The sequence below is a fragment of the Urtica dioica genome, chromosome 4 (assembly GCF_054948205.1).
Source record: "Urtica dioica subsp. dioica isolate 48M chromosome 4, U.dioica_male_clone48M_v1_H2, whole genome shotgun sequence".
Taxonomy (NCBI): Eukaryota; Viridiplantae; Streptophyta; class Magnoliopsida; order Rosales; family Urticaceae; genus Urtica; species Urtica dioica.
In genome coordinates, this window is record NC_142759.1 from 40,458,475 (window position 1) to 40,483,672 (window position 25,198).

Sequence of the window (25,198 nt, forward strand, 5' to 3'; positions counted from 1 at the left end):
AATTCATACATAGTGACTTCGAGACATAAGAGGTTAAATGGTTTGTTCTTATATTGTCTCTAGAAGTGCACTGGTCAATTCAGTACCTTCGGAAGATACCTAGAAGAACTATAGAGTCCCCAACTCTCAATGCCTCATAACCAGACATCATAGATTCTTCTAACAATCATACTGAGGTCAATAGTCCTTTGACCCTAAGATTGCGAATATATCGTTTTAAGCAAACTACGAAGAGTTTGTTCATGCAAATCTACATTTGTCTCTTCGTAAGTTGTTGAGTTTGTTTATGGACTAAAAGACTAAGGTTTTATCATAAAGCTTCAATCAAAGAAAGAATGAATGAACGTTTCAACTTTATTAATGAATAGGCAATTACAAGCAATAGTCTTCATGAGACTTTATTACATCAAATGTACAAAATAAAGACTACAACTCTTCTTGTGGGCACCATTGACAACAAACTCCCACTTGATTCAAAGAAGATGTGAGTAGTCCTACATGCCTAATCCCTCTCGAAGTTGGTCGAAGACCATGTTCGCTAGGGCCTTGGTGAATGGATCTGCCAGAGATCTACTTCACCTCCACGTCTCCGCGCTGCGCGATCTCTCGAATCAAATGGTATTTCCTCTCAATATGCTTAGAGCGCTTATGGCTTCTAGGTTCCTTTGAGTTAGCGACAGCCCCACTATTATCACAATAAAGGGTCATGGGCTCGTCGACGTTTGGAACAACTTCCAAATACTTCAGGAACTTTCTAAGCCATACAGCCTCTTTGGATGCTTCACAAGCAGCCACATATTCTGCTTCCATTGTGGAGTCAGCAATGCAAGATTGCTTAATACTTCTCCACACAACAGCTCCACCATTAAGGATGAACACAGATCCCGAAGTGGATTTCCTGGAATCCTTATCCGCTTGAAAATCGGAGTCGGTATATCCCGTCATAGTCAGGTCAGTACCTGAGTATGTAAGCATCAAGTTCCTAGTTCTTCGAAGATACTTAAGAACATGCTTAACAGCAATCCAGTGCTCGGGTCAAGGGTTGGATTGGAAACGACTAACTACGCCAACGGCGAAACAGATGTCAGGTCTAGTGCAAAGCATAGCATACATGAGGCTTCCTACGGCAGAGGCGTAAGGAATCTTCCTCATGTCTTCAATCTCTTGTGCAGTCTTTGGAGACTGGTCCTTAGAGAGTGAAACTCCATGCCTAAAAGGTGTTTGACCCCTCTTGCAGTCTTGCATCGAGAAACGATCCATCACCTTATCAATATAAGATGCTTGAGAGAGCGACAGGGTCCGGTTTTTCCTATCTCAAAAGATTTGGATCCCCAGAATGTACGCGGCTTCTCCTAGATCCTTCATATCGAATTGCTTTGCCAGCCAGATGTTAACCTCAAACAACTTACCCACGTCATTACCAATGAGTAGTATATCATCGACATATAGTACCAGAAACACAACTTTGCCTTCGTGTATTAACTTGTAAACACAAGGCTCATCTATTGACTGTTCAAAGCCGAAGCTCTTCACAGTTTCATCGAATCTAATATTCCATGACCTAGATGCTTGCTTTAGTCCATAAATGGATTTAAGCAACTCACAAACCTTGGTCTCTTCACCTTTATCCACGAAACCGTCTGGTTGAGCCATGTAAATTCGCTCGTCAAGATTGCCATTCAGAAAGGCTGTCTTGACATCCATTTGCCAGTCTCATAGTCGAGAGCTGCAGCTATGGATAGGAGTATGCGGATGGATTTAAGCATCGCGACTGGCGAGAAGGTTTCTTCATAGTTAATCCCTTCTTGTTGGGTATAACCCTTCGCCACAAGTCGTGCTTTGAACGTCTCAACGTTCCCATCAGGACCCCTTTTGTTCTTGTATATCCACTAACACCCTACGGGTTTAATCCCTTCAGGAAGGTCTACAAGTTTCCAGACTTTGTTGACATACATCGAGTGCATTTCAACTTTCATGGCGTCAAGCCAAAGGTTTGATTCAGAACAAGCCATCGCTTGGCTATAGGAAACAGGGTCATCCATGTCGGAGACAGCTACAAGAGAGTCTCCATATGACATGTCCCTGTCAGGCTTTTGAGTAGCCCTCCCACTACGTCTAAGTACTACTTGACGAGATTCTGATGAGTTAGGTTGTGTTTCATTTGGGGTAAGAACAGTTCTTACAGATGAGGTAGAAGCTTCCTCACCCAACTTTTCTTCAAGCACAATTTTGCTTCTAGGTTTCGCATCCTTCATAAAGTCCTCCTCAAGGAAACGAGCATTCGTGCTAACGAAAGTCTTATCGTCCTCGGGACTATAGAAAGTAAAACCTTTGGTTTTCTTCGGATATCCTACAAACAGGCATAATTCTGACCTACTAGCCAACTTGCTAGTCTTTTGCCTCAGCACGTGTACAGGGCAACCCCAAATTCGGATGCGGCCAAGATTCACTTTACGGCCAGTCCATCGTTCATAAGGAGTACCAGGAACCGTTTTGGACGGAACTTGGTTCAGAATATAGGCGGCTGTTTCGAGGGCATATCCCCAAAAGGAAAGAGGGAGTGATGAGTAACTCATCATTGATCTAACCATCTCCATAAGAGTTCGGTTTCTTCTCTCTGACACTCCGTTTTGTTGAGGTGTGCCAGGTGCGGTAAGCTTAGAAGCGATACCTTCTTCTTTAAGAAAGTCATCGAACTCTCCAGACATATACTCACCACCTCGATCAGATCGAAGGGTTTTGATCACTTTGCCAGTTTGCTTTTCCACTAAAGCCCTAAAGACCTTAAATACGTTAAAGGTCTCGGATTTGTGTTTAAGCAAATAGACAAACCCATATCTTGAGTAATCATCAGTGAAGGTAACGAAGTATTCGTATCCTCCACGTGCCTGTTGGTTGAGCGGACCACATACATCAGAATGTATTAGTTCCAGCAACTCAGTGGCTCTTCGACCCTTATCGGAGAAAGGTCGCTTAGTCATTTTTCCTTCTATACATGATTCACAAGTAGGTAGTGAACCTATTGCAGAGGCTTGGAGTGGACCATCCCTTACAAGTCTCTTAATCCTATCTAGACTGATATGACCAAGTCTTAAGTGCCAGAGGTATGTTGATTTTGTTAGATCGTAGGATTCAGAAAGTTTGATCCTCTTTGGCTCCCTAATTAGATCGTTATCTATTTCGGTGTCTAAAAGAGAAGGTTGAGTGGGATAGATGTAAAAAAGACCATTCTTCATACATGCATCAGTGACAAAAGAATTAGAATAAGAAATACGAATTCCATTCTTTATAAACTTTAAATAATAATCTTGCTCGAAAAGTTGAGCAACAGATACTAGGTTTTTCCCAAAGGAAGGAACATAATAAACATTATTCAAATTTAAAGTTCGATCTTCAAAAGATAGCGTCACGGATCCCACAGCCTTCGCAGACACCACGCTCTCATCACCCCACTTGAAGCAGAAGTCGCCATCCTCTAAGCTTTTGCTTTTCCTAAAACCAGTCAAGGAGCAGCAAATATGGTTAGTAGCAGCGGAGTCAATAATCCACGATGATACATTATCAGCTACTAAACAGGCTTCAGTAACAAGTACAATACCTTTTGCTTTAGTTTTGAGGTAGGCAGGACAGTTCCTACGCCAGTGACCAGGCTCGTTGCAGTGGTGGCACTTGTCGTTAGACTTGTCCACCTTCGGAGCCTTTGGCGCCTTCTTCTTCGTGTGAACCTTAGGTTGGTTCTTCTTCTCGGCATTGCGAGGTCTCTTCTTAGATCCAGAGGTGGAGGCGGTAGCATATACTTCTCCTTGAGCCCTCTTTTTCTTAGTGAGTGCCTCAGCGGTTTGAAGTTCCTTCATGAGCTCGGTAACAGTGTACTCCAGCTTGTTCATCGAATAATTCAATTTGAAGGTATCAAAGGTTTCGGGGAGAGTTTCCAAGATCATATCTATTTTAGTCTCCCCATCAATCTCAGATCCAAGAATCTCCATCTCGTTGAGATAGCTAATGATCAGCATCATATGATCTCTAACGGGAGTTCCAGCCTTCATACGACAGTTCATGAATTGTCAGACCGCTTGTTGCCTAGCTTGACGTCCTTCCCCTCCGAACATCTCATGGAGATTGTAGAGCATATCGGTGGCAGTTTCATAATCACGATGTTGTTGTTGCAACACATTGTTCATCGATGCCAAAATATAGCATCTCGCAATCTCATCGGATCGAAGCCAGGCCGCCAGGGCGTCTTTCTCCTCTTGCGTCGAATCTTCATTCGTTTGAGGACAGGGGGTGGTGAGAACCCATTTGTGCTTGTCGACAGTAAGGACTATGTCGAGGTTATGTTTCCAATCGACGTAATTGTCGCCTTCGAGTTTATTCAAGGAAAGAATTGTAGAGAGAGGGTTGAGAGACATATTGCCTATAAAAGTTGAAACAAGTTTATGATTAGTCTTTGGTTTGGGATTTAAGTTTTATTAAGACTTTTGTAAAATCCAAAGGTGTTATAAACCAAACGATAATTTACTCCCTCAAGAGAAGGCCGCAAAAAATCTCCATTCATAAGTAAATGACACATCATTAATGCTAAGCCAAGATGTCAATACATCTATTTTGACTAGCCACCTTTTAAATTGGTTTGATCACTCACATCCTTTCGCAGGGCCTCAAGGGAGGATACTAGGGATTGAGCCTAAGCGTGCAACCAACCACTTAGTCCAAAAGATCAGCTTTGAAAAACAATCCCCCAAGGGGAGGCCTTGCCATCATTGCATCACTCTCGGACGTAGCTCATTGAGCAATGATCGAAGCAATAACGCCTTGGAGTACTCACATTTAAGTGAGGGTCGCAAGAGCGGCTCTTAGTCCCACGTTATTGCATCTTTTATTAGTGTTGGGGATCGTGGGTTACAAACAACGAATATAACCCTCCCACTTAGTTTTTGGAGTTGGTTCATCGACTCTTATAATTTCGGAAACAAATTTCCTAGTTAGAGAGCGACAGAGCGGACAACTAGAAGAGAATCCTAGATCGACATGTTCAGAGCAGTATTAGTGCATAAAGGCACAAGGTACATACTCGATCTTTTCATATTTTCTATTTCGGGAAAGTGCGTGAGGGAAGTGTGAACTTCAACTCACTCGAACACTTGAAAGTTTGAGATTACACATCTTTTTATTTTTCGGCTTGTCTACAAAGAGACCTCATACTTAAATTTTCAAGAGCATATAGATTTTGAACATATGTGATATAGATATAGTTTTGAAAACATTTTGAAAATTTATTTGATTTGGATGACAAAATATTTTCAAGTTTGAAAGTGAAAACGGTTTTTCAAAATTCAAACTAGTTTTGTAAAAATTCAATTTCAATTAAACTTCCAAAAATCAAAACATTTTAATCTTACACATCATGTTTATAATCATATGAAAAACATTTTTGCTCAAGAAAATTTTCTCATTAGAGTTCTATAACTCATGGTAGTGGGGTTTGAAAATCCGGATTTCTAAAAAACTGGAGTTCAGACAGCCGCGCACCTCGGAGTAAAATCGCCATATCTGGTGGCTCCGATGTCCTTTTGAGCCGAAAACGGTGGCATTGGACAGAGGACAGACAGAGCTTTAATTTGATTCAAGAATCATTAAATTTATATTTCTGAGCAGAGAGTTATGCCACTTTTAATACGGGTTTACTCCAGCTCGAAAAAAAAAGAAATAAATTAAAGCTTGGTCCTATTTAGGTGCGAAAAACAATCAAGTGTAACGGAACGTTTTAAGATGTTGTTTAAAGCTTTTATTTGTGTTTTATTAGCAAGGTAATAACATAGAATAAAAGAAATAACAACAAGCATAAAACGAATACGGTAAATAAATGAAACTAGAAAGACAAAGTAACTAGTCACAAAAATTACCGAAATTTCTCAAACCTTATAAAAAATTAAAAACTTTTAGAACTGATTCTAATGTGTTTTAAAAACATCCCAAACTCATAGAAAATCAACATGCTTTTTAATTTAAAGACATGAGCAATAAATTAAAAAAAAACTAAGATAACAATTCTAACTTGTCACAAAATTAGTAAACTTTCGAAAACGATTTTCAAGCTCATAATTTTAAAAACATGTACATGCTAATCTTTGACCATAGCTCTGATACCATTTGTTGGAATCGATCTAGGGTTTGAGAAAATAATTAACGCTTCGGTAAGCGGCGGAATTTTAAAAATTTTCTTTTACAAGTAAAACAGTTTTTACTAACCTAGACAAGTGCAAGTACATGTAATTAAAAACCAATATGAGCTAGAAGTTTACTAACCTTTCTTGAAGCATGAACTTTGAAGAAGCTTGTGGAAAGTTTGCAACGCTCGTCTCCCCTCGCAGCACGTCTCTCTTTCTTTCCTCGGCACCTCGAGCAACCACGAAAGTTTCTATCACTAAATCACTCGAAAAGAAGGAATCAGTGAGTGGGCACTTTTAAACACTACGACTTAAGAACAAGTCTCGAAGTCGCAAAGCTAAACACTAGGTCGAGTGAGGACCTAGGTGCCAAGACAAGAAAAAATCGAAAATAAACTAGAGAGAGAGAGAGAGAGGATTTTCGGCCACAAGTTCTAGAGAGAGAGTCTCTCAAATCTCTTAAACTTGGATGATTGAAATGTGAGGAAATGAGGCTCCTATTTATAGGAGAGGTCTCACCTTCAATAAGGTAGTTTCCTCTTCTATGGAATATCACATATTCATGAGCCAAATTCCTCTCTTTCCTATTGAGACACTCGGCCAAGCTAGGGCTTCTAGAAGCCTTGATTTGTTTCCTATTTTGTTCAAGGCTTGCCTTTTCTCTCAACATGGCCGATCCTTTATGCATCCCATATGCAAAATTTGTTTCCTCTTTTTCTTTTGGCAAGTATCTAAATACATTTATGCACAAAATAAACTCTTTCTCTTGGGTATTTTGGGCGCCCAACTCTCATCTAGAAGGAGCTTCTAGAAGCTTCTTCATTTGTTCATGACAACATGAGAAAACCCATTAAGAATTTTATGAAATTAATTCACAAGGCCCAATAATGAAGTTACGGCCGAGTGACATTAAGTCATCAAATGAACATGTCAAACAATTTATTGACATTCATTTCATCCTTTGTCTCAAAAGACAAAAATACCATTTTAACTATTTTCGATCTTGTTTTGACTTAGCTTCCAGTTTAACTATTCCTATCGATGTGATTCGTGACAGTGACCTCATGGACCCAAATGAACAAAGCTTGAGCTAAACACTTGGACTCAAAAGTTCACAAACCTTTTCCAAGTTTAGCTTAATGCCAACTGACTCCACTAAAGAGCTGACACTGAAAATCTCTCGGTTCAAATGAATTTATTTTCTACTCAAGAATTCGCCCTAATTATGATGAGCGGATCCACTGAATATTATCTATGTTTACCATTCATGAATGTCATCAGCTAGTCGGGATTTACTAAATTACCATTTTACCCTTCTAGCTGTTATATCCTCAACTCCTTTGTCGCTTGTGAATAAGTTAGAAACAATGTATTGACGAGGAGCTAACAAGTCACATTGTTTCATCCAAAAGAGTCAGGACTCAATTTGGACACTGGCCAGTTCATTTATTCACACTCCAAGGAACAAAGCATGAGGTGACATACATTGCATTTCAGCAATCTTGTACATGAATTCCATATCTATGAGAACTTCACAACGTTACTCATGACAGACTCACAACTTAGTACTTCACCAATAGGCCTTGTTCGGAATCACATAGTGAGTCCGAACTTTGACTTTCTCAAATGAGAATACTAAGGTGTGAAATGGCATGTCTCATTTCAGGATTAAGGTAAGCATGGTGCAATTCATACATAGTGACTTCGAGACATAAGAGGTTAAATGGTTTGTTCTTATATTGTCTCTAGAAGTGCACTGGTCAATTCAGTACCTACGGAAGATACCTAGAAGAACTATAGAGTCCTCAACTCTCAATGCCTCATAACCAGACATCATAGATTCTTCTAACAATCATACTGAGGTCAATAGTCCTTTGACCCTAAGATTGCGAATATATCGTTTTAAGCAAACTACGAAGAGTTTGTTCATGCAAATCTACATTTGTCTCTTCGTAAGTTGTTAAGTTTGTTTATGGACTAAAAGACTAAGGTTTTATCATAAAGCTTCAGACAAGGAAGATTGAGTGAACGTTTCAACTTTTTATTAATGAATAAGCAATTACAAGCAAGAGTCTTCATGAGACTATATTACATCAAATGTACACAAATAGACACTACTACTCTTCTTGTGGGCACCATTGACAACAAACTCCCACTTGACTCAAAGAAGATGTGAGTAGTCCTACATGCCTAATCCCTCTCAAAGTTGGTCGAAGACCATGTTCGCTAGGGCCTTGGTGAATGGATCTGCCAGAGATCTACTTCACCTCCACGTCTCCGCGTTGCGCGATCTCTCGAATCAAATGGTATTTCCTCTCAATATGTTTAGAGCGCTTATGGCTTCTAGGTTCCTTTGAGTTAGCGACAGCCCCACTATTATCACAATAAATGGTCATGGGCTCGTCGACGTTTGGAACAACTTCCAAATACTTAAGGAATTTTCTAAGCCATACAGCCTCTTTGGATGCTTCACAAGCAGCCACATATTCTGCTTCCATTGTGGAGTCAGCAATGCAAGACTGCTTAATACTCCTCCACACAACAGCTCCACCATTAAGGATGAACACAGATCCCGAAGTGGATTTCCTGGAATCCTTATCCGCTTGAAAATCGGAGTCGGTATATCCCGTCATAGTCAGGTCAGTACCTGAGTATGTAAGCATCAAGTTCCTAGTTCTTCGAAGATACTTTAGAACATGCTTAACAGCAATCCAGTGCTCGGGTCCAGGGTTGGATTGGAAACGGCTAACTACGCCAACGGCGAAACAGATGTCAGGTCTAGTGCAAAGCATAGCATACATGAGGCTTCCTACGGCAGAGGCGTAAGGAATCTTCCTCATATCTTCAATCTCTTGTGCAGTCTTGGGAGACTGGTCCTTAGAGAGTGAAACTCCATGACTAAAGGGTGTTTGACCCTTCTTGGAGTCTTGCATCGAGAAGGGATCCATCACCTTATCAATATAAGATGCTTGAGAGAGTGACAGTGTCCGGTTTTTCCTATCTCGAAGGATTTGGATTCCCAGAATGTACACGGCTTCTCCTAGATCCTTCATATCGAATTGCTTTGCCAGCCAGACCTTAAACTCAGATAACTTACCCACGTCATTACCAATGAGTAGTATATCATCGACATATAGTACCAGAAACACAACCTTGCCTTCGTGTATTAACTTGTAAACACAAGGCTCATCTATTGACTGTTCAAAGCCGAAGCTTTTCACAGTTTCATCGAATCTGATATTCGATGACCTAGATGCTTGCTTTAATCCATAAATGGACTTAAGCAACTCACAAACCTTGGTCTCTTGACCTTCTTCCACGAAACCGTCTGGTTGAGCCATGTAAATGCGCTCATCAAGATTGCCATTCAGAAAGGCTGTCTTGACATCCATTTGCCTGATCTCATAGTCGAGAGCTGCAGCTATGGATAGGAGTATGCAGATGGATTTAAGCATCGCGACTGGCGAGAAGGTTTGTTCATAGTCAATCCCTTCTTGTTGGGTATAACCCTTCGCCACAAGTCGTGCTTTGAACGTCTCGACGTTCCCATCAGGACCCCTTTTCTTCTTGTATATCCACTTACACCCTACGGGTTTAATCCCTTCAGGAATGTCTACAAGTTTCCAGACATTGTTGACATACATCGAGTGCATTTCAACTTTCATGGCGTCAAGCCAAAGGTTTGATTCAGAACAAGCCATCGCTTGGCTATAGGAAACAGGATCATCCATGTCAGAGACGGCTACAAGAGAGTCTCCATAAGATATGTACCTGTCAGGCTTTTGAGTAGCCCTCCCACTATGTCGAAGTACTACTTGACGAGATTCTGATGAGTTAGGTTGTGTTTCAGTTGGGGTAAGAACAGTTCTTACAGATGAGGTAGAAGCTTCCTCTCCCAACTTTTCTTCAAGCACAATTTTGCTTCTAGGTTTTGCATCTTTCATAAAGTCCTCCTCGAGGAAACGAGCATTCGTGCTAATGAAAGTCTTATCGTCCTCGGGACTATAGAAAGTAAAACCTTTGGTTTCCTTTGGATATCCCACAAACAGGCACAATTCTGACCTACTAGCCAACTTGCTAGTCTTTTGCCTCAGCACATGTGCAGGGCAATCCCAAATTCGGATGTGGCCAAGATTCACTTTACGGCCAGTCCATCGTTCATAAGGAGTACCAGGAACCGTTTTGGACGGAACTTGGTTCAGAATATAGGCGGCTATTTCGAGGGCATATTCCCAAAAGGAAAGAGGGAGTGATGAGTAACCCATCATTGATCTAACCATCTCCATAAGAGTTCGGTTTCTTCTCTCTGACACTCTGTTTTGTTGAGGTGTGCCAGGTGCGGTAAGCTGAGAAGCGATTCCTTCTTCTTTAAGAAAGTCATCGAACTCTCCAGACATATACTCACCACCTCGATCGGATCGAAGTGTTTTGATCACTTTGCCAGTTTGCTTTTCCACTAAAGCCCTAAAGACCTTAAATACGTTAAAGGTCTCGGATTTGTGTTTGAGCAAATAGACAAACCCATATCGTGAGTAATCATCGGTGAAGGTAACGAAGTATTCGTATCCTCCACGTGCCTGTTGGCTGAGCGGACCACATACATCAGAATGTACTAGTTCCAGCAACTCAGTGGCTCTTCGACCCTTATCGGAGAAAGGTCGCTTGGTCATTTTTCCTTCTATGCAGGATTCACAAGTAGGTAGTGAACCTATTGCAGAGGCTTGGAGTGGACCATCCCTCACAAGTCTCTTAATCCTTTCTAGACTGATATGACCAAGTCTTAAGTTCCATAGGTGTGTTGATTTTGTTAGATCGGAGGATTCAGAAAGTTTGATCCTCTTTGGCTCCCTAATTAGATCGTTATCTATTTCGTTGTCTAAAAGAGAAGGTTGAGTGGGATAGATGTAAAAAAGAGCATTCTTCATACATGCATCAGTGACAAAAGAATTATCAGGAAACGAAATACGAATTCCATTCTTAATGAACTTTAAACAATAATCTTGCTCAAGAAGACGAGCAACGGATATTAAGTTCTTCCCAAAGGTAGGAACAAAATAAACATTATTCAAGTTTAAAGTGCGGTCTTCAAAAGACAGCGTCACGGATCCCACAGCCTTCGCGGACACCAGTCTCCCATCACCCCATTTGAAACAGAACTCGCCTTCCTCTAAGCTTTTGGTTTTCTTGAAACCATTCAAGGAACAATAAATATGGTTAGTAGCAGCGGAGTCAAGAATCCACGTTGATACATTATCAGCTACTAAGCATGCTTCGGTAACTAGTACAATACTATGTTCCTTTGCTTTGAGATAGGCGGGACAGTTCTTTTTATCGGCCTTGTAAGGTCCCTTCTCAGTTCTAGAGGTGGAGGCTTTGTGCTCAGTAGCATGTGCCTCTTCTTGATTCCTCTTTCTCTTAGTGAGACCTACAGCAGTGTAAAGTTCCTCCATAAGCTTGGTAACAGTGTACACTAGCTTGTTAATGGAGTAGTTCATATTGGAGGTATCAAGAGATGCGGGGAGAGTTTCTAAGATCGTATCTATGACATTCTTCCCATCAATCTCAGATCCTAGGATTTCCATTTTACTCAGATGACTAATGATCAATATCATAAAGTCTCCAACAGGAGTCCTAGCCTTCATGCGACAGTTCATAAACTGTCGGACTGCTTGTTGCCTTGTTTGACGCCTTTGCCCTCCAAACATCTCATGGAGATTGGTGAGCATGTCAGCGGCAGTCTCGATGTCACGATGTTGCTCTTTCAGCACATTGTTCATAGATGCCAAGATATAGCACCTCACAATCTCATCGGATCGAAGCCAGGCCGCTAAGGCGTCATTGTCCTCTTGAGTTGAATCATCATTCGTCAGAGGAGGAGACGGGGTGGTGAGTACCCATTTGTGCTTGTTAACGGTAGGTATTATGTCGAGGTTACGTTTCGAATCTACGTAGTTTTCGTTTTCGAGTTTGATCGAGTCAAAGAAAGATTGAGAGATGGTTGAGAGACATATTGCCTATATAAGTTGAAACAAGTTTATGATTAGTCTTTGGTTTAGGATTTAAGTTTTATTAAGACTTTTATAAAATCCAAAGGTGTTATAAACCAAACGATAATTTACTCCCTCAAGAGAAGGCCGCAAAAAATCTCCTTTTATAAGTAAATGACACATCATTAATGCTAAGCCAAGATGTCAATACATCTATTTTGACTAGCCACCTTGTAAATTGGTTTGATCACTCACATGCTTTCGCAGGGCCTCGAGGGAGGATTACTAGGGATTGAGCCTAAGTGTGCAACCAACCACTTAGTCCAAAAGATCAACTTTGAAAAACAATCCCCCAAGGGGAGGCCTTGCCATCATCGTCTCACTCTCGGACGTAGCTCATTGAGCAATGATCAGAGCAAAGCGCCCTTGAGTACTCTCATTTAAGAGAGGGCCACGAGGGTGACTCTTAGTCCGGCGACACTTGCACATTTCATTAGTGTTGGGGATCGTGGGTTACAAACAACAAGTATAACCCTCCCACTTAGTTTTTGGAGTTGGTTCATCGACTCTTATAAGTTCGGAAACAGATTTCCTAGTTAGAGAGCGACAGAGCGGACAACTAGAAGAGAATCCTAGATCGACATGTTCAGAGCAGTATTAGTGCATAAAGGCACAAGGTACATACTCGATCTTTTCCTATTTTCTATTTCGGGAAAGTGCGTGAGGGAAGTGTGAACTTTAACTCACTCGAACACTTGAAAGTTTGAGATTACACATCCTTTTATTTTTTGGCTTGTCTACAAGGAGACCTCCCACTCAAATTTTCAAGAGCATATAGATTTTGAACATATGTGATATAGATATAGTTTTGAAAACATTTTGAAAATTTATTTGATTTGGATGACAAAATATTTTTCAAGTTTGAAAGTGAAAACGGTTTTTCAAAATTCAAACTAGTTTTGTAAAAAATTCAATTTCAATTAAACTTTCAAAAATCAAAACATTTTAATCTTACACATCATGTTTATAATCATATGAAAAACATTTTTGCTCAAGAAAATTTTCTCATTAGAGTTCTATAACTCATGGTAGTGGGGTTTGAAAATCCGGATTTCTAAAAAAAAACTGGAGTTTCAGACAGCCGCGCACCTCGGAGTAAAATCGCCATATCTGGCGGCTCCGATGTCCTTTTGAGCCGAAACCAGTGGCATTGGACAGAGGACAGAAAGAGATTTAATTTGATTCAAGAATCATTAAATTTAGATTTCTGAGCAGAGAGTTATACCACTTTTAATGCGGGTTTACTCCAGCTCGAAGAAAAAGAAATAAATTAAAGCTTGGTCCTTTTTAGGTGCGAAAAAGAATCAAGTGTAACGGAACGTTTTAAGATGTTGTTTAAAGCTTTTATTTGTGTTTTATTAGCAGGGTAATAACATAGAATAAAAGAAATAACAACAAGCATGAAACGATTCAAGTAAAAATAAGAAACTAGCATAATATCAAAACTAGTCACAAAATTTTACTCGAAATTTCTCAAACCTTTAAAACACGTTTTTCAATATAAAAAATTAAAAACTTTTAGAACTGATTCTAATGTGTTTTAAAAACATCCCAAACTCATAGAAAATCAACATGCTTTTTAATTTAAAGACAAGAGCAATAAATTAAAAAAAAAATCTAAGATAACAATTCTAACTTGTCACAAAATTAGTAAACTTTCGAAAACGATTTTCAAGCTCATAATTTTAAAAACATGTACATGCATATCTTTGACCATAGCTCTGATACCATTTGTTGGAATTGATCTAGGGTTTAAGAAAAAGATTAAACGCTTCGGGAAGCGGCGGAATTTTAAAAAATTTCTTTTCAAGTAAAAACAGTTTTTACTAACCTAGACAAAGAAGCAAGTACATGTAAATGAAAACCAATATGAGCATAGAAGTTTACTAACCTTTCTTGAAGCTTGAACTTTGAAGAAGCTTTTGGAAAGTTTGCAACGCTCGTCTCCCCTCGCAGCACGTCTCTCTTTCTTTCCTCGGAACCTCGAGCAACCACGAAAGTTTCTATCACTAAATCACTCGAAAAGAAGGAATCAGTGAGTGGGCACTTTTAAACACTACGACTTAAGAACGAGTCTCAAAGTCGCAGAGCTAAACACTAGGTCGAGTGAGGACCTAGGTGCCAAGACAAGAAAAAATCGAAAATAAACTAGAGAGAGAGAGAGAGGATTTTCGGCCAAAGTTCTAGAGAGAGAGTCTCTCAAATCTCTTTAACTTGGATGGAATGAAATGTGAGGAAATGAGGCTCCTATTTATAGGAGAGGTCTCACCTTCAATAAGGTAGTTTCCTCTTCTATAGAATATCACATATTCATGAGCCAATTTCCTCTTTTTCCCTTTGAGACACTCGGCCAACACAAGGCTTCTAGAAGCCTTGATTTGTTTCCTATTTTGTTCAAGGCTTGCCTTTTCTCTCAACATGGCCGATTCCCTACAAGCATGTGTGGGAAATTTGTTTCCTCTTTTTCTTTTGGCAAGTATCTAAATACATTTATGCACAAAAATACACTCTCTTTCCTTAGGTATGTTGGGCGCCCAACATGTCTCTAGAAGGAGCTTCTAGAAGCTTCTTCATTTATTAATGAGAACATGAAAAAGGCCCATTAAGAATTTTCAATAAAATTCTTATGAAATGAAATTAATTAACAAGGCCCAATGATCAAGTCATGGCCGAGTGACATTAAGTCATCAAATGAACTTGTCAAAAAATTTATTGACATTCATTTCATCCTTTGTCTCAAAAGACAAAAATACCCTTTTAACTATTTTCGTTCTTGTTTTGACTTAGCTTCCAGTTTAACTATTCCTATCGATGTGATTCGTGACAGTGACCTCATGGACCCAAATGAACAAAGCTTGAGCTAAACACTTGGACTCAAAAGTTCACAAACCTTTTCCAAGTTTAGCTTAATGCCAACTGACTCCACAAAAGAGCTGACACTGAAAATCTCTCGGTTCAAATGAATTTGTTTTCTACTCAAGAATTCGACCTAATTATGATGAGCGGATCCACTGAATATTATCTATGTTTACCCTTCATGAATGTCATCAGCTAGTCGGGATTTACTAAATTACCATTTTACCCTTCTAGCTGATATTTCCTCAACTCCTTTGTCGCTTGTGAATAAGTTAGAAACAATGTATTGACGAGGAGCTAACAAGTCACATTGTTTCATCCAAAAGAGTCAGGACTCAATTTGGACACTGGCCAGTTCATTTATTCACACTCCAAGGAACAAAGCATGAGGTGACATACATTGCATTTCAGCAATCTTGTACATGAATTCCATATCTATGAGAACTTCACAAAGTTACTCATGACATACTCACAACTTAGTACTTCACCAATAGGCCCTGTTCGGAATCACATAGTGAGTCCGAACTCTGACTTTCTCAAATGAGAATACTAAGGTGTGAAATGGCATGTCTCATTTCAGGATTAAGGTAAGCATGATGCAATTCATACATAGTGACTTCGAGACATAAGACGTTAAATGGTTTGTTCTTATCTTGTCTCTAGAAGTGCACTGGTCAATTCAGTACCTTCGGAAGATACCTAGAAGAACTATAGAGTCTCCAACTCTCAATGCCTCATAACCAGACATCATAGCTTCTTCTAACAATCATACTGAGGTCAATAGTCCTTTGACCCTAAGATTGAGAATATATCGTTTTAAGCAAACTACGAAGAGTTTGTTCATGAAAATCTACATTTGTCTCTTCGTAAGTTGTTAAGTTTGTTTATGGACTAAAAGACTAAGGTTTTATCATAACGCTTCAGACAAGGAAGATTGAATGAACGTTTCAACTTTTTATTAATGAATAAGCAATTACAAGCAAGAGTCTTCATGAGACTATATTACATCAAATGTACACAAATAGACACTACTACTCTTCTTGTGGGCACCATTGACAACACATATGGCACGCCGCGACCACTCGATAAAAGAACAGAGACATCTGCGAAGCGTGTACCCCTAACCGAACCAGCAACTCCTGGATGACCGGCTGGAAGGGCAACCTCAGTCCTCCGCGAAGACTCGCCTCGTGGATCGCTGCGAACCCCTTTCGCGGGTGAGTCGAAAGGTCATCGGGTAACGGCCGTAGAATCGAAACGAACTCCGGGATGTTGTAGCGCTTCCTCAGGCTCGTGAAGCTGATGATCGGGAGCGAACTCGGGACATCGACGCCCGAGCAGTCAAGGTCGCCACGTATGACCGATTCTCCAATCGGGAAGGTCAAGGCCCGCGTCTCCTCCCGCGCGGTTAAGGAAAGTGTCGCCGCAGGTGTAACGTGACGGCTCGACGAGTCGCTCGAGCGCTCGGCGTCTGGAGCGTTGCTCGGGCAGGGGGCGACACCCTCACGGCCGCCCACTCGAGCCGCGCTGTCCCTCTCGACCTCATCATGGTCGCCCGAGCGCGCGCCTGGTTGCCGGCCGGCCGGGCCGCCGCCGTCAGGCCGGCCCAGTCCGTGGCCGGCCGTGCTCCCTCCTGTGCGCGCATCCAGCCCAAGGACCCAGCCCGTCTCCTGGCTGGGCGGGTCCTCCACGCACGGGTCCGGCCCGTTAGGGCCTAGGGTTTGCCCAAGGGCTGGGCAGGCCGCTACCCCCTGGTCGGTGCCACCTGGCCGGGTCGCCTCCTGCCCGGCGTCGGCCCCTCCCAGGGCGGCATCGCCCGGCGCCGGCAATCCTCCAGCGGCGCGCGACATCGCCGGCGCGGCCAGGCCAGGGGGGCTCTCCTCCTGGGCGCGATCTGCAGGCCGCCCGGCGGCCTCACCCAGCTGAGCCAAGGCCTCCCCCGCGTCGGGACCGGCCCAGAGGGCGTCGACACTGGTCGGCGCGCCCTTCTCGGCGTCGGCTTCGCCGTGCGCGGCCGCCCCGGGCTCACTAGCACAGCCCGGGCGTTCCTCCGCACCGGCGCGCCTGGTGACTACCCGAACGGCCCCGTCCAGTCGGGTGGGGGCTCCCCCGGCGCTGGGGTCCGCCCAGAACGCGCCGCCCCTGGGCAAGGCATCCTCCCCGGCGTCGTTCCCCTCCGGCGCGTCTCCTCCAGCGCCGGCCGCTCCCAGCGCGGCTTCCTCCGGCGCGCGCGCGGCGTCCAGGCCGCCTGTGGGTGGTTGGACGTCGTTCCCCGGCCTGGGTAGGTCTTCCCCGACACCTCCAGCATCGCCGGCGCCGCCCCGGGCCAAGGCGCCTCCTCCGACGTGCGGGCCATTCCCGGCGTCCGCCGGCCGGCACTGGCCGTCTCCGGCACGCGCGTCCTCTCCCTCGCCGGTCAGCCACGCTTCCACCAAAGAGAGATCTTCCCCGATCATCTCAGCCGCGTTGTTCGAGTTCGACGTGTGTCGTGTTTCGAAGAACGTTGGGGGAGGGGAAATTTGGGCCCAAAAATTGTCTAAGTCTACATGGTTGTCCCCGAAGAAATGAAGCAAGTCGTCTTTAACGGTCCCACCCCCCGATAGGTGGTCGATGGGGTCCATGGGCGCGAATAACGAGACTAAAGCGATCGACAAAAAAATAATAATAATATTAAAGGACGTCAGAACATACCTCTGGGCGACGGGCTTCTCCGGTGGGCCGACGGTAGAGTTTGAGTTTACCACGCGACTTACACTCGATGATAAACTCAGGGGGCTAGCGTTACCGGTCCATCTTGGCCCGGTAGAGCAGCGACGGCCGCGATAGCGACCACCCCGGGACTCCCCCGACGCACGGCCGACCCAGGGCCGGCCTCCGGCTCCATGGCCGACCCAGAGCTGGCCTCCGGCCCCGTGGCCGACCCAGGGCCGGCCTTCGGCTCCATGGGCGACCCAAGGCCGGCCTTCGGCTCCATGGCCGACCCAAGGCCGGCCTCCAGCTCCATGGCCGACCTCCGGCCTCATGAGCTCGGCCTCCAGCTCCATGGCCGACCTCCGGCCTCATGAGCTTGGCCTTCGGCTCCATGGCCGACCCAGGGCCGGCCTTCGGCTGTTGGAATCGATCTAGGGTTTAAGAAAATAATTAACGCTTCGGTAAGCGGCGGAATTTTAAAAAATATCTTTTACAAGTAAAACCAGTTTTTACTAACCTAGACAAAAGAGCAAGTACACGTAATTAATAACTATTATGAGCTAAGAAGTTTACTAACCTTTCTTGAAGCTTGATCTTTGAGAAGCTCTTAGAAAGTTGCAACGCTCGTCTCCCCTCGCAGCACGTCCCTCTTTCTTTTCTCGGCACCTCGAGCAACCACGAAAGTTTCTATCACTAAATCACTCGAAATAAAGGAATTAGTGAGTGGGCACTTTTAAACACTACGACTTAAGAACGAGTCTTGAAGTCGCAGAGCTAAACACTAGGTCGAGTGAGGACCTAGGTGCCAAAACAAGAAAAATCGAAAATAAACTAGAAAGAGAGAGAGAAGAGGGGCGGCAACCACAAGTTCTAGAGAGAGAAGCTCTCAATCTCTAACTTATGTGGAATGAATAGAATGAGAGGAATGAGGGTCCTATTTATAGGAAAAGGGTTGGCCTTGGAAAGAAGTAGTTTCCTCTTATTTTCCAAGCCTTAATGAGCAATCTTTTATTGCCCATTCCTATCCAAGATAGGCGTCCACCTCAAGTAAATCCCCAAGGGATTAGTTTCCTCTTTTGTTCTCTCTTGGTTGCCTTGGCCGAAATTCCTTATGGCAAGCATAGGAAATTTGTTTCCTCTTTTTCTTTTGGCAAGTATCTTGATACATTTATGTACAAAATATTTTCTCTTTCTCTTAGGTATTTGGGCGCCCAACATCATTCTAGAAGGAGCTTCTAGAAGCTTCTTCATTTGTGCATAACAACATGAGCGAGGCCCATTAAGAATTTTCAATAAAACTCTTATGAAATGAAATTAATCCACAAGGCCCAATTAATCATATTATGGCCGAGTGACATTAAGTCATCAAATGAACTTGTCAAAATTTATTGACATCCATTTCATCCTATGTCTCAAAAGACAAGAATACCCTTTTAACAATTTTCGTTCTCGTTTTGACTTAGCTTCCAGTTTAACTATTCCTATCGATGTGATTCGTGACAGTGACCTCATGGACCCAAATGAACAAAGCTTGAGCTAAACACTTGGACTCAAAAGTTCACAAACCTTTTCCAAGTTTAGCTTAATGCCAACTGACTCCACTAAAGAGTTGACACTGAAAATCTCTCGGTTCAAATGAATTTATTTTCTACTCAAGAATTCAACCTAATTATGATGAGCGGATCCACTGAATATTATCTATGTTTACCCTTCATGAATGTCATCAGCTAGTCGGGATTTACTAAATTACCATTTTACCCTTCTAGCTGTTATTTCCTCAACTCCTTTGTCGCTTGTGAATAAGTTAGAAACAATGTATTGACGAGGAGCTAACAAGTCACATTGTTTCATCCAAAAGAGTCAGGACTCAATTTGGACACTGGCCAGTTCATTTATTCACACTCCAAGGAACAAAGCATGAGGTGACATACATTGCATTTCAGCAATCTTGTACATGAATTCCATATCTATGAGAACTTCACAAAGTTACTCATGACATACTCACAACTTAGTACTTCACCAATAGGCCCTGTTCGGAATCACATAGTGAGTCCGAACTCTGACTTTCTCAAATGAGAATACTAAGGTGTGAAATGGCATGTCTCATTTCAGGATTAAGGTAAGCATGATGCAATTCATACATAGTGACTTCGAGACATAAGAGGTTAAATGGTTTGTTCTTATCTTGTCTCTAGAAGTGCACTGGTCAATTCAGTACCTTCGGAAGATACCTAGAAGAACTATAGAGTCTCCAACTCTCAATGCCTCATAACCAGACATCATAGATTCTTCTAACAATCGTACTGAGGTCAATAGTCCTTTGACCCTAAGATTGCGAATATATCGTTTTAAGCAAACTACGAAGAGTTTGTTCATGCAAATCTACATTTGTCTCTTCGTAAGTTGTTAAGTTTGTTTATGGACTAAAAGACTAAGGTTTTATCATAAAGCTTCAAACAAAGATAGAATGAATGAACGTTTCAACTTTATTAATGAATGAATAGGCAATTACAAGCAAGAGTCTTCATGAGACTTTATTACATCAAATGTACAAAATAAAGATTACAACTCTTCTTGTGGGCACCATTGACAACATCGGCTCCATGGCCGACCCAAGGCCGGCCTCCGGCTCCATGGCCGACCTCCGGCTCCATGGCCGACCTCCGGCTCTATGGCCGACCTCCGGCTCTATGGCCGACCTCCGGCCTCATGAGCTCGACTTCGGCCTCATGAGCTCGGCCTCCAGCTCCATGGCCGACCTCCGGCCTCATGAGCTCGGCCTCCAGCTCCATGGCCGACCTCCGGCTCCATGGCCGACCCAGGGCCGGCCTTCGGCTCCATGGCACCCCTAGAGCTGGCCTCCAGCTCCATGGACGACCCAGGGCTGGCCTTCGGCTCCATGGACGACCTAGGGTCGGCCTTCGGCTCCATGGCCGACCCAGGGCCGGCCTTCAGCTCCATGGACGACCTAGGGTCGGCCTCCTGCTCCATGGCCGACCAAGGGCCGGCCTTCGGCTCCATGGCCGACCCAGAGCCGGCCTCCGACTCCACGGCCGACCCAGGGCCGGCCTTCGACCAAGGGGATGCCCAAAATGCCCCTCGGTCGCCTATAAATGCCGGGGTCCCGCCCCCGGTCCAGGTAATCCGTGCTTGAGTATTGAAACGCTGCCGAACTCGTACCTCGCTCGTTTCATTCAAGTCTCGGCCTCTAAACACCTAAACCCTCTTTATCCACCTCAATCCTACTAATGTTGAGCGTCAGAGAGGTCAACAGAGGCAACTCCTCTGTTTCCCCTTTGTAGTTTTCACCTTCCTGCTTGCTTTTCAGATGCCTGGATGAAATAGACATCACCAACAGCTAAGGGACGACTTGAGATATCAAGTCCGACACGCTCGAGTCAAGACGAGACCACTTGGTCCGGCCTTGGGTCTAACCGCCTCTGACTCCTAAATCGTTGTCCGAAAAACTGCGACAACAACCCGAGCCAAAACCTTCATGGGGGTGGAAGATTACTTCGACAGCCGCAGGAGCAGCAGGCAAAGCTCCCGCCGTCGGGATGAGTCCGGCAACGAGCCTGGCAACCCCCGCAAGAGGGTGAACAAGGGAGGTCAAGCTTCCGATAGCCAACCCCCTACGTCTCAAAAGCCGTGTCTTGCGAGCAATTTTAGAGACTACTACAGTTACACTCCCTTGAACGCCCCAGTAGAGCAAATCTACGATGTGGTGCGTGACAAGGTCATCGCTCCGACTCCAATAAAAGGCAGCCTCGCATCTCGCGACCGGTCCCGCTATTGTGAGTTCCACCGGGATTACGGTCACATGACCGCTCAATGCTTCCATCTTAGGAGGCAAATTGAGACATTAATCCAAAAAGGAGAACTCAAAGAGTTTGTCCTTCGCATGGTAGGAGCCACAGCCCCCGCCGACAATAGGTCACAGCCTGAGAAAGATGGATGGGCCAACGCCAACACCGACTGCGCAACTCCATGTCGTCACCACCATCCTAGGTGGCTTGCAAGACGGGGACTCGGCCCGGCAAAGGAAAAAGCTCCTCAGAGCTACCTCTCAAGAAGGCCTTGCCGGGCAAGTTAACCTCACCTATGAGGAACCTCCGTCCGTACCTCACGAGATGATACAATTCACCAATGAAGAGGCCAAGCGAGTTGTGCACCCGCACAATGACGCTATAGTCCTTAAAGCCCAGGTGGCCAACAACTTGGTAAAACGAGTTCTTATTGATAACGGCAGTGCAGCCGATATAATCTTTAAGACCACCCTAGAGTGCATGAAGCTCGGGGGGCTCCGCCCTGTCCCAACTCAGACACCTTTGTTTGGGTTCACAGGAGAAAAGGTCATGACTGAAGGAATCATTGATTTGCCAGTCACCTTCGGAACTACCGGAGGTATCGAAGTCGTTCACATGGTCCCCTTTCTTGTGGTTGACCAGGAGTCGCCCTACAATGTTATCATTGGGCGACCCACGTTGAACAGACTAAGGGCTATCACGTCCACTTATCACCTACTAGTGAAATTCCCCACCGAAGAGGGAATTGGCGTCATGGCCGGTGATCAAACCCAAGCGAGGATATGCTATGTCCAAGGCGCGGATGGCAAGCCCGCTGAAAAAAGGTTTAACACGATCTACTACTGAATGACGACAAAACTATCACTGAAAAGGTACAAGCTAGACGTGCGTTCAACCCTGAACGATACCTAGCGATAAACGAGGAAGTCGAAAAGCTTCTCTCTGCCGGTTTCATCCGAGAAGCCAAGTACCCCAAGTGGGTGGCCAATGTGGTCATGGTCAAAAAGCCTAATGGGAAGTGGCGCATTTGTATAGATTACAAAAATCTTAACAAAGCCTGCCGAAAAGATTGCTTTCCCATCCCAAGCATCGAACAACTGGTCGACGCCACGGCATGACATGAACTGCTAAGTTTCATGGACGCCTACTCGGGCTATAACCAGATACGAATGCACGAGCCCGATCAGATCAAGACGACCTTCGTAACTGATCACGGCCTCTATTGCTACAAGGTCATGCCTTTCGGCCTTAAAAATGCAGGAGCTACTTACCAACGATTGGTAAACCGGATCTTCGCCGACCTAATCGGCAAGACCATGAAAGTATACGTGGACGACATGCTCGTTAAAAGCCTACTGGCTACCAATCACGTAGACAACTTGAGGGAGATGTTCTTAATCCTCCGCCGGTACAAAATGAAGCTCAACCCCAACAAATGTGTGTTCGAGGTCGAATCCAGGAAGTTCCTAGGGTACATAGTTAGCCGTCGAGGTATCGAAGCGAACCCCGAGAAAATCAAGGCAGTCCTTGACATGAAATCTCCGCAGCGTGTCAAGGAAGTCCAAAGTCTGACGGGTCGAATTGCCGGCCTCTCACGATTTGTGACCAAAGCAACCGACAAGTGTCAACCTTTCTTCAAAGCAATAAAGAAGGCCTACTTCAGGACACCTCCGTTCCTCTCCAAGCCAAAAGAAGGCGAGGCGCTCTACATCTACCTCGCCGTCTCCGAACGAGCTGTGAGCGCTGTGCTGATCCGTGAAGAAGATAAGGCTCAATGCCCTATCTTCTACGTGAGAAAAGCCTTACTTGACGCCGAGACGCGTTACACAGAGATAGAGAAACTCTCTCTCGCTCTAATCGTAGCTGCCAAAAAGCTACGCCCCTACTTCCAGGCTCATCCAATTGTTGTTCGAACATGGCATCCCATTGGTAAAGCTCTTCAAAAGGGAACATCGACTCGCATGGCGATCTCGTCCCAAGAATTGAGCGAGTACGGGATTGAGTTTCACCCGAGACAGGCAATAAAGGCTCAAGCCCTAGCTGATTTCGTGGCAGAATTCTCCTACACTCCCGACATGGGAAGAGCAGAAGACGACTCGACCGACGACTTGTCGGCTCGAAAGAGAAAGGTCGACCCTACGGGTCCCATCTAATGCCCAGGGGGCAGGCGCCGGCGTGATTCTAACAAATCCCGACCGGGAAAAGTTACGCTACGCCCTCCACTACGGATTCCAGGCCTCCAACAATGAGGCCGAGTATGAAGCCCTCATCGTAGGGCTAGAGCTCGCTCAAAAGCTCCACGTACAGAATTTATGAATACACTGTGACTCGCAGTTGATCGTGAATTAGGTTAAGGGCGACTACGTTGCCAAAGAACCTAACACGATCGCCTACTTGGCAAAAACAAATGCCAAGTTAGATGCCTTCTCCTGGTTCGAGATCATCTAGATCCCACGAGAAGAGAACTCCGAGGCTGACGCTTTAGCTCGCCTCGGATCCGGTATCACCGAAGACGGGTTGGGAACTATCCCAATCGGGTCTCTCTCGCGAACATCCGTCTCACGTGACGAGGTTGGAACGATTGAGAGCACCGATCATCTCACTTGGATGACCCCGCTTATGGACTTCTTGCGAAGAGGGGCACTTCCCAAAGACCGCAAAGAAGCCGAAAGGCTGAAAGCCCTCGCATCTAAATACGTGTTGAGAGGCGAAGCCTTATACAAGCGCGGGTACTCAACCCCGTTGCTCCGATGCCTCAACAGCGCCGAGTCGACTAAGGTCCTCCGCGAAATTCACGAAGGCCTCTGCGGGAACCACTCCGCCGGGAGGTCCCTTGCACTAAAAGCGCTTCAACAAGGCTATTTCTGGCCAACGATGAAAAGAGACGCGTACGACTGGGCGAGAAACTGTGACAAGTGTCAACGTTTCTCTAACGTTCCACGACAGCCGCCATCTCCCCTGGGTAGCATCGTCGTCCCACGTCCCTTTGCGAAATGGGGCATGGACATTATCGGCAAGCTTCCTAAAGCTTCGAGGCAATACGAATACGCCATCGTCGCTATCGACTACTTCACTAAGTGGGTCGAAGCCGAACCTCTGGCCAGGATCACCGAGGCCAACACCACAAACTTCATCTGGAAGTCTATAATACGCCGCAACGGCATCCCCACGTCAATTGTGACCGACAACGGCGCGCAATTCCACAACGCTAGTGTTGTCCATGGTGCCCACAAGAAGAGTTGTAATCTTTATATTGTACATTTGATGTAATAAAGTCTCATGAAGACTCTTGCTTGTAATTGCTTATTTATTAATAAAAAGTTCAAACGTTCATTCATTCTTCCGTGTCAGTTTGAAGCTTTATGATAAAACATTAGTCTTTACTCCATAAACAAACTAAACAACTTACGAAGAGACAAATGTAGATTTGCATGAACAAACTCTTCGTAGTTTGCTTAAAACGATATATTCGCAATCTAAGGGTCAAAGGACTATTGACCTCAGTATGATTGTTAGAAGAATCTATGATGTCTGGTTATGAGGCATTGAGAGTTGGAGACTCTATAGTTCTTCTAGGTATCTTCCGAAGGAACTGAATTGACCAGTGCACTTCTAGAGACAAGATAAGAAC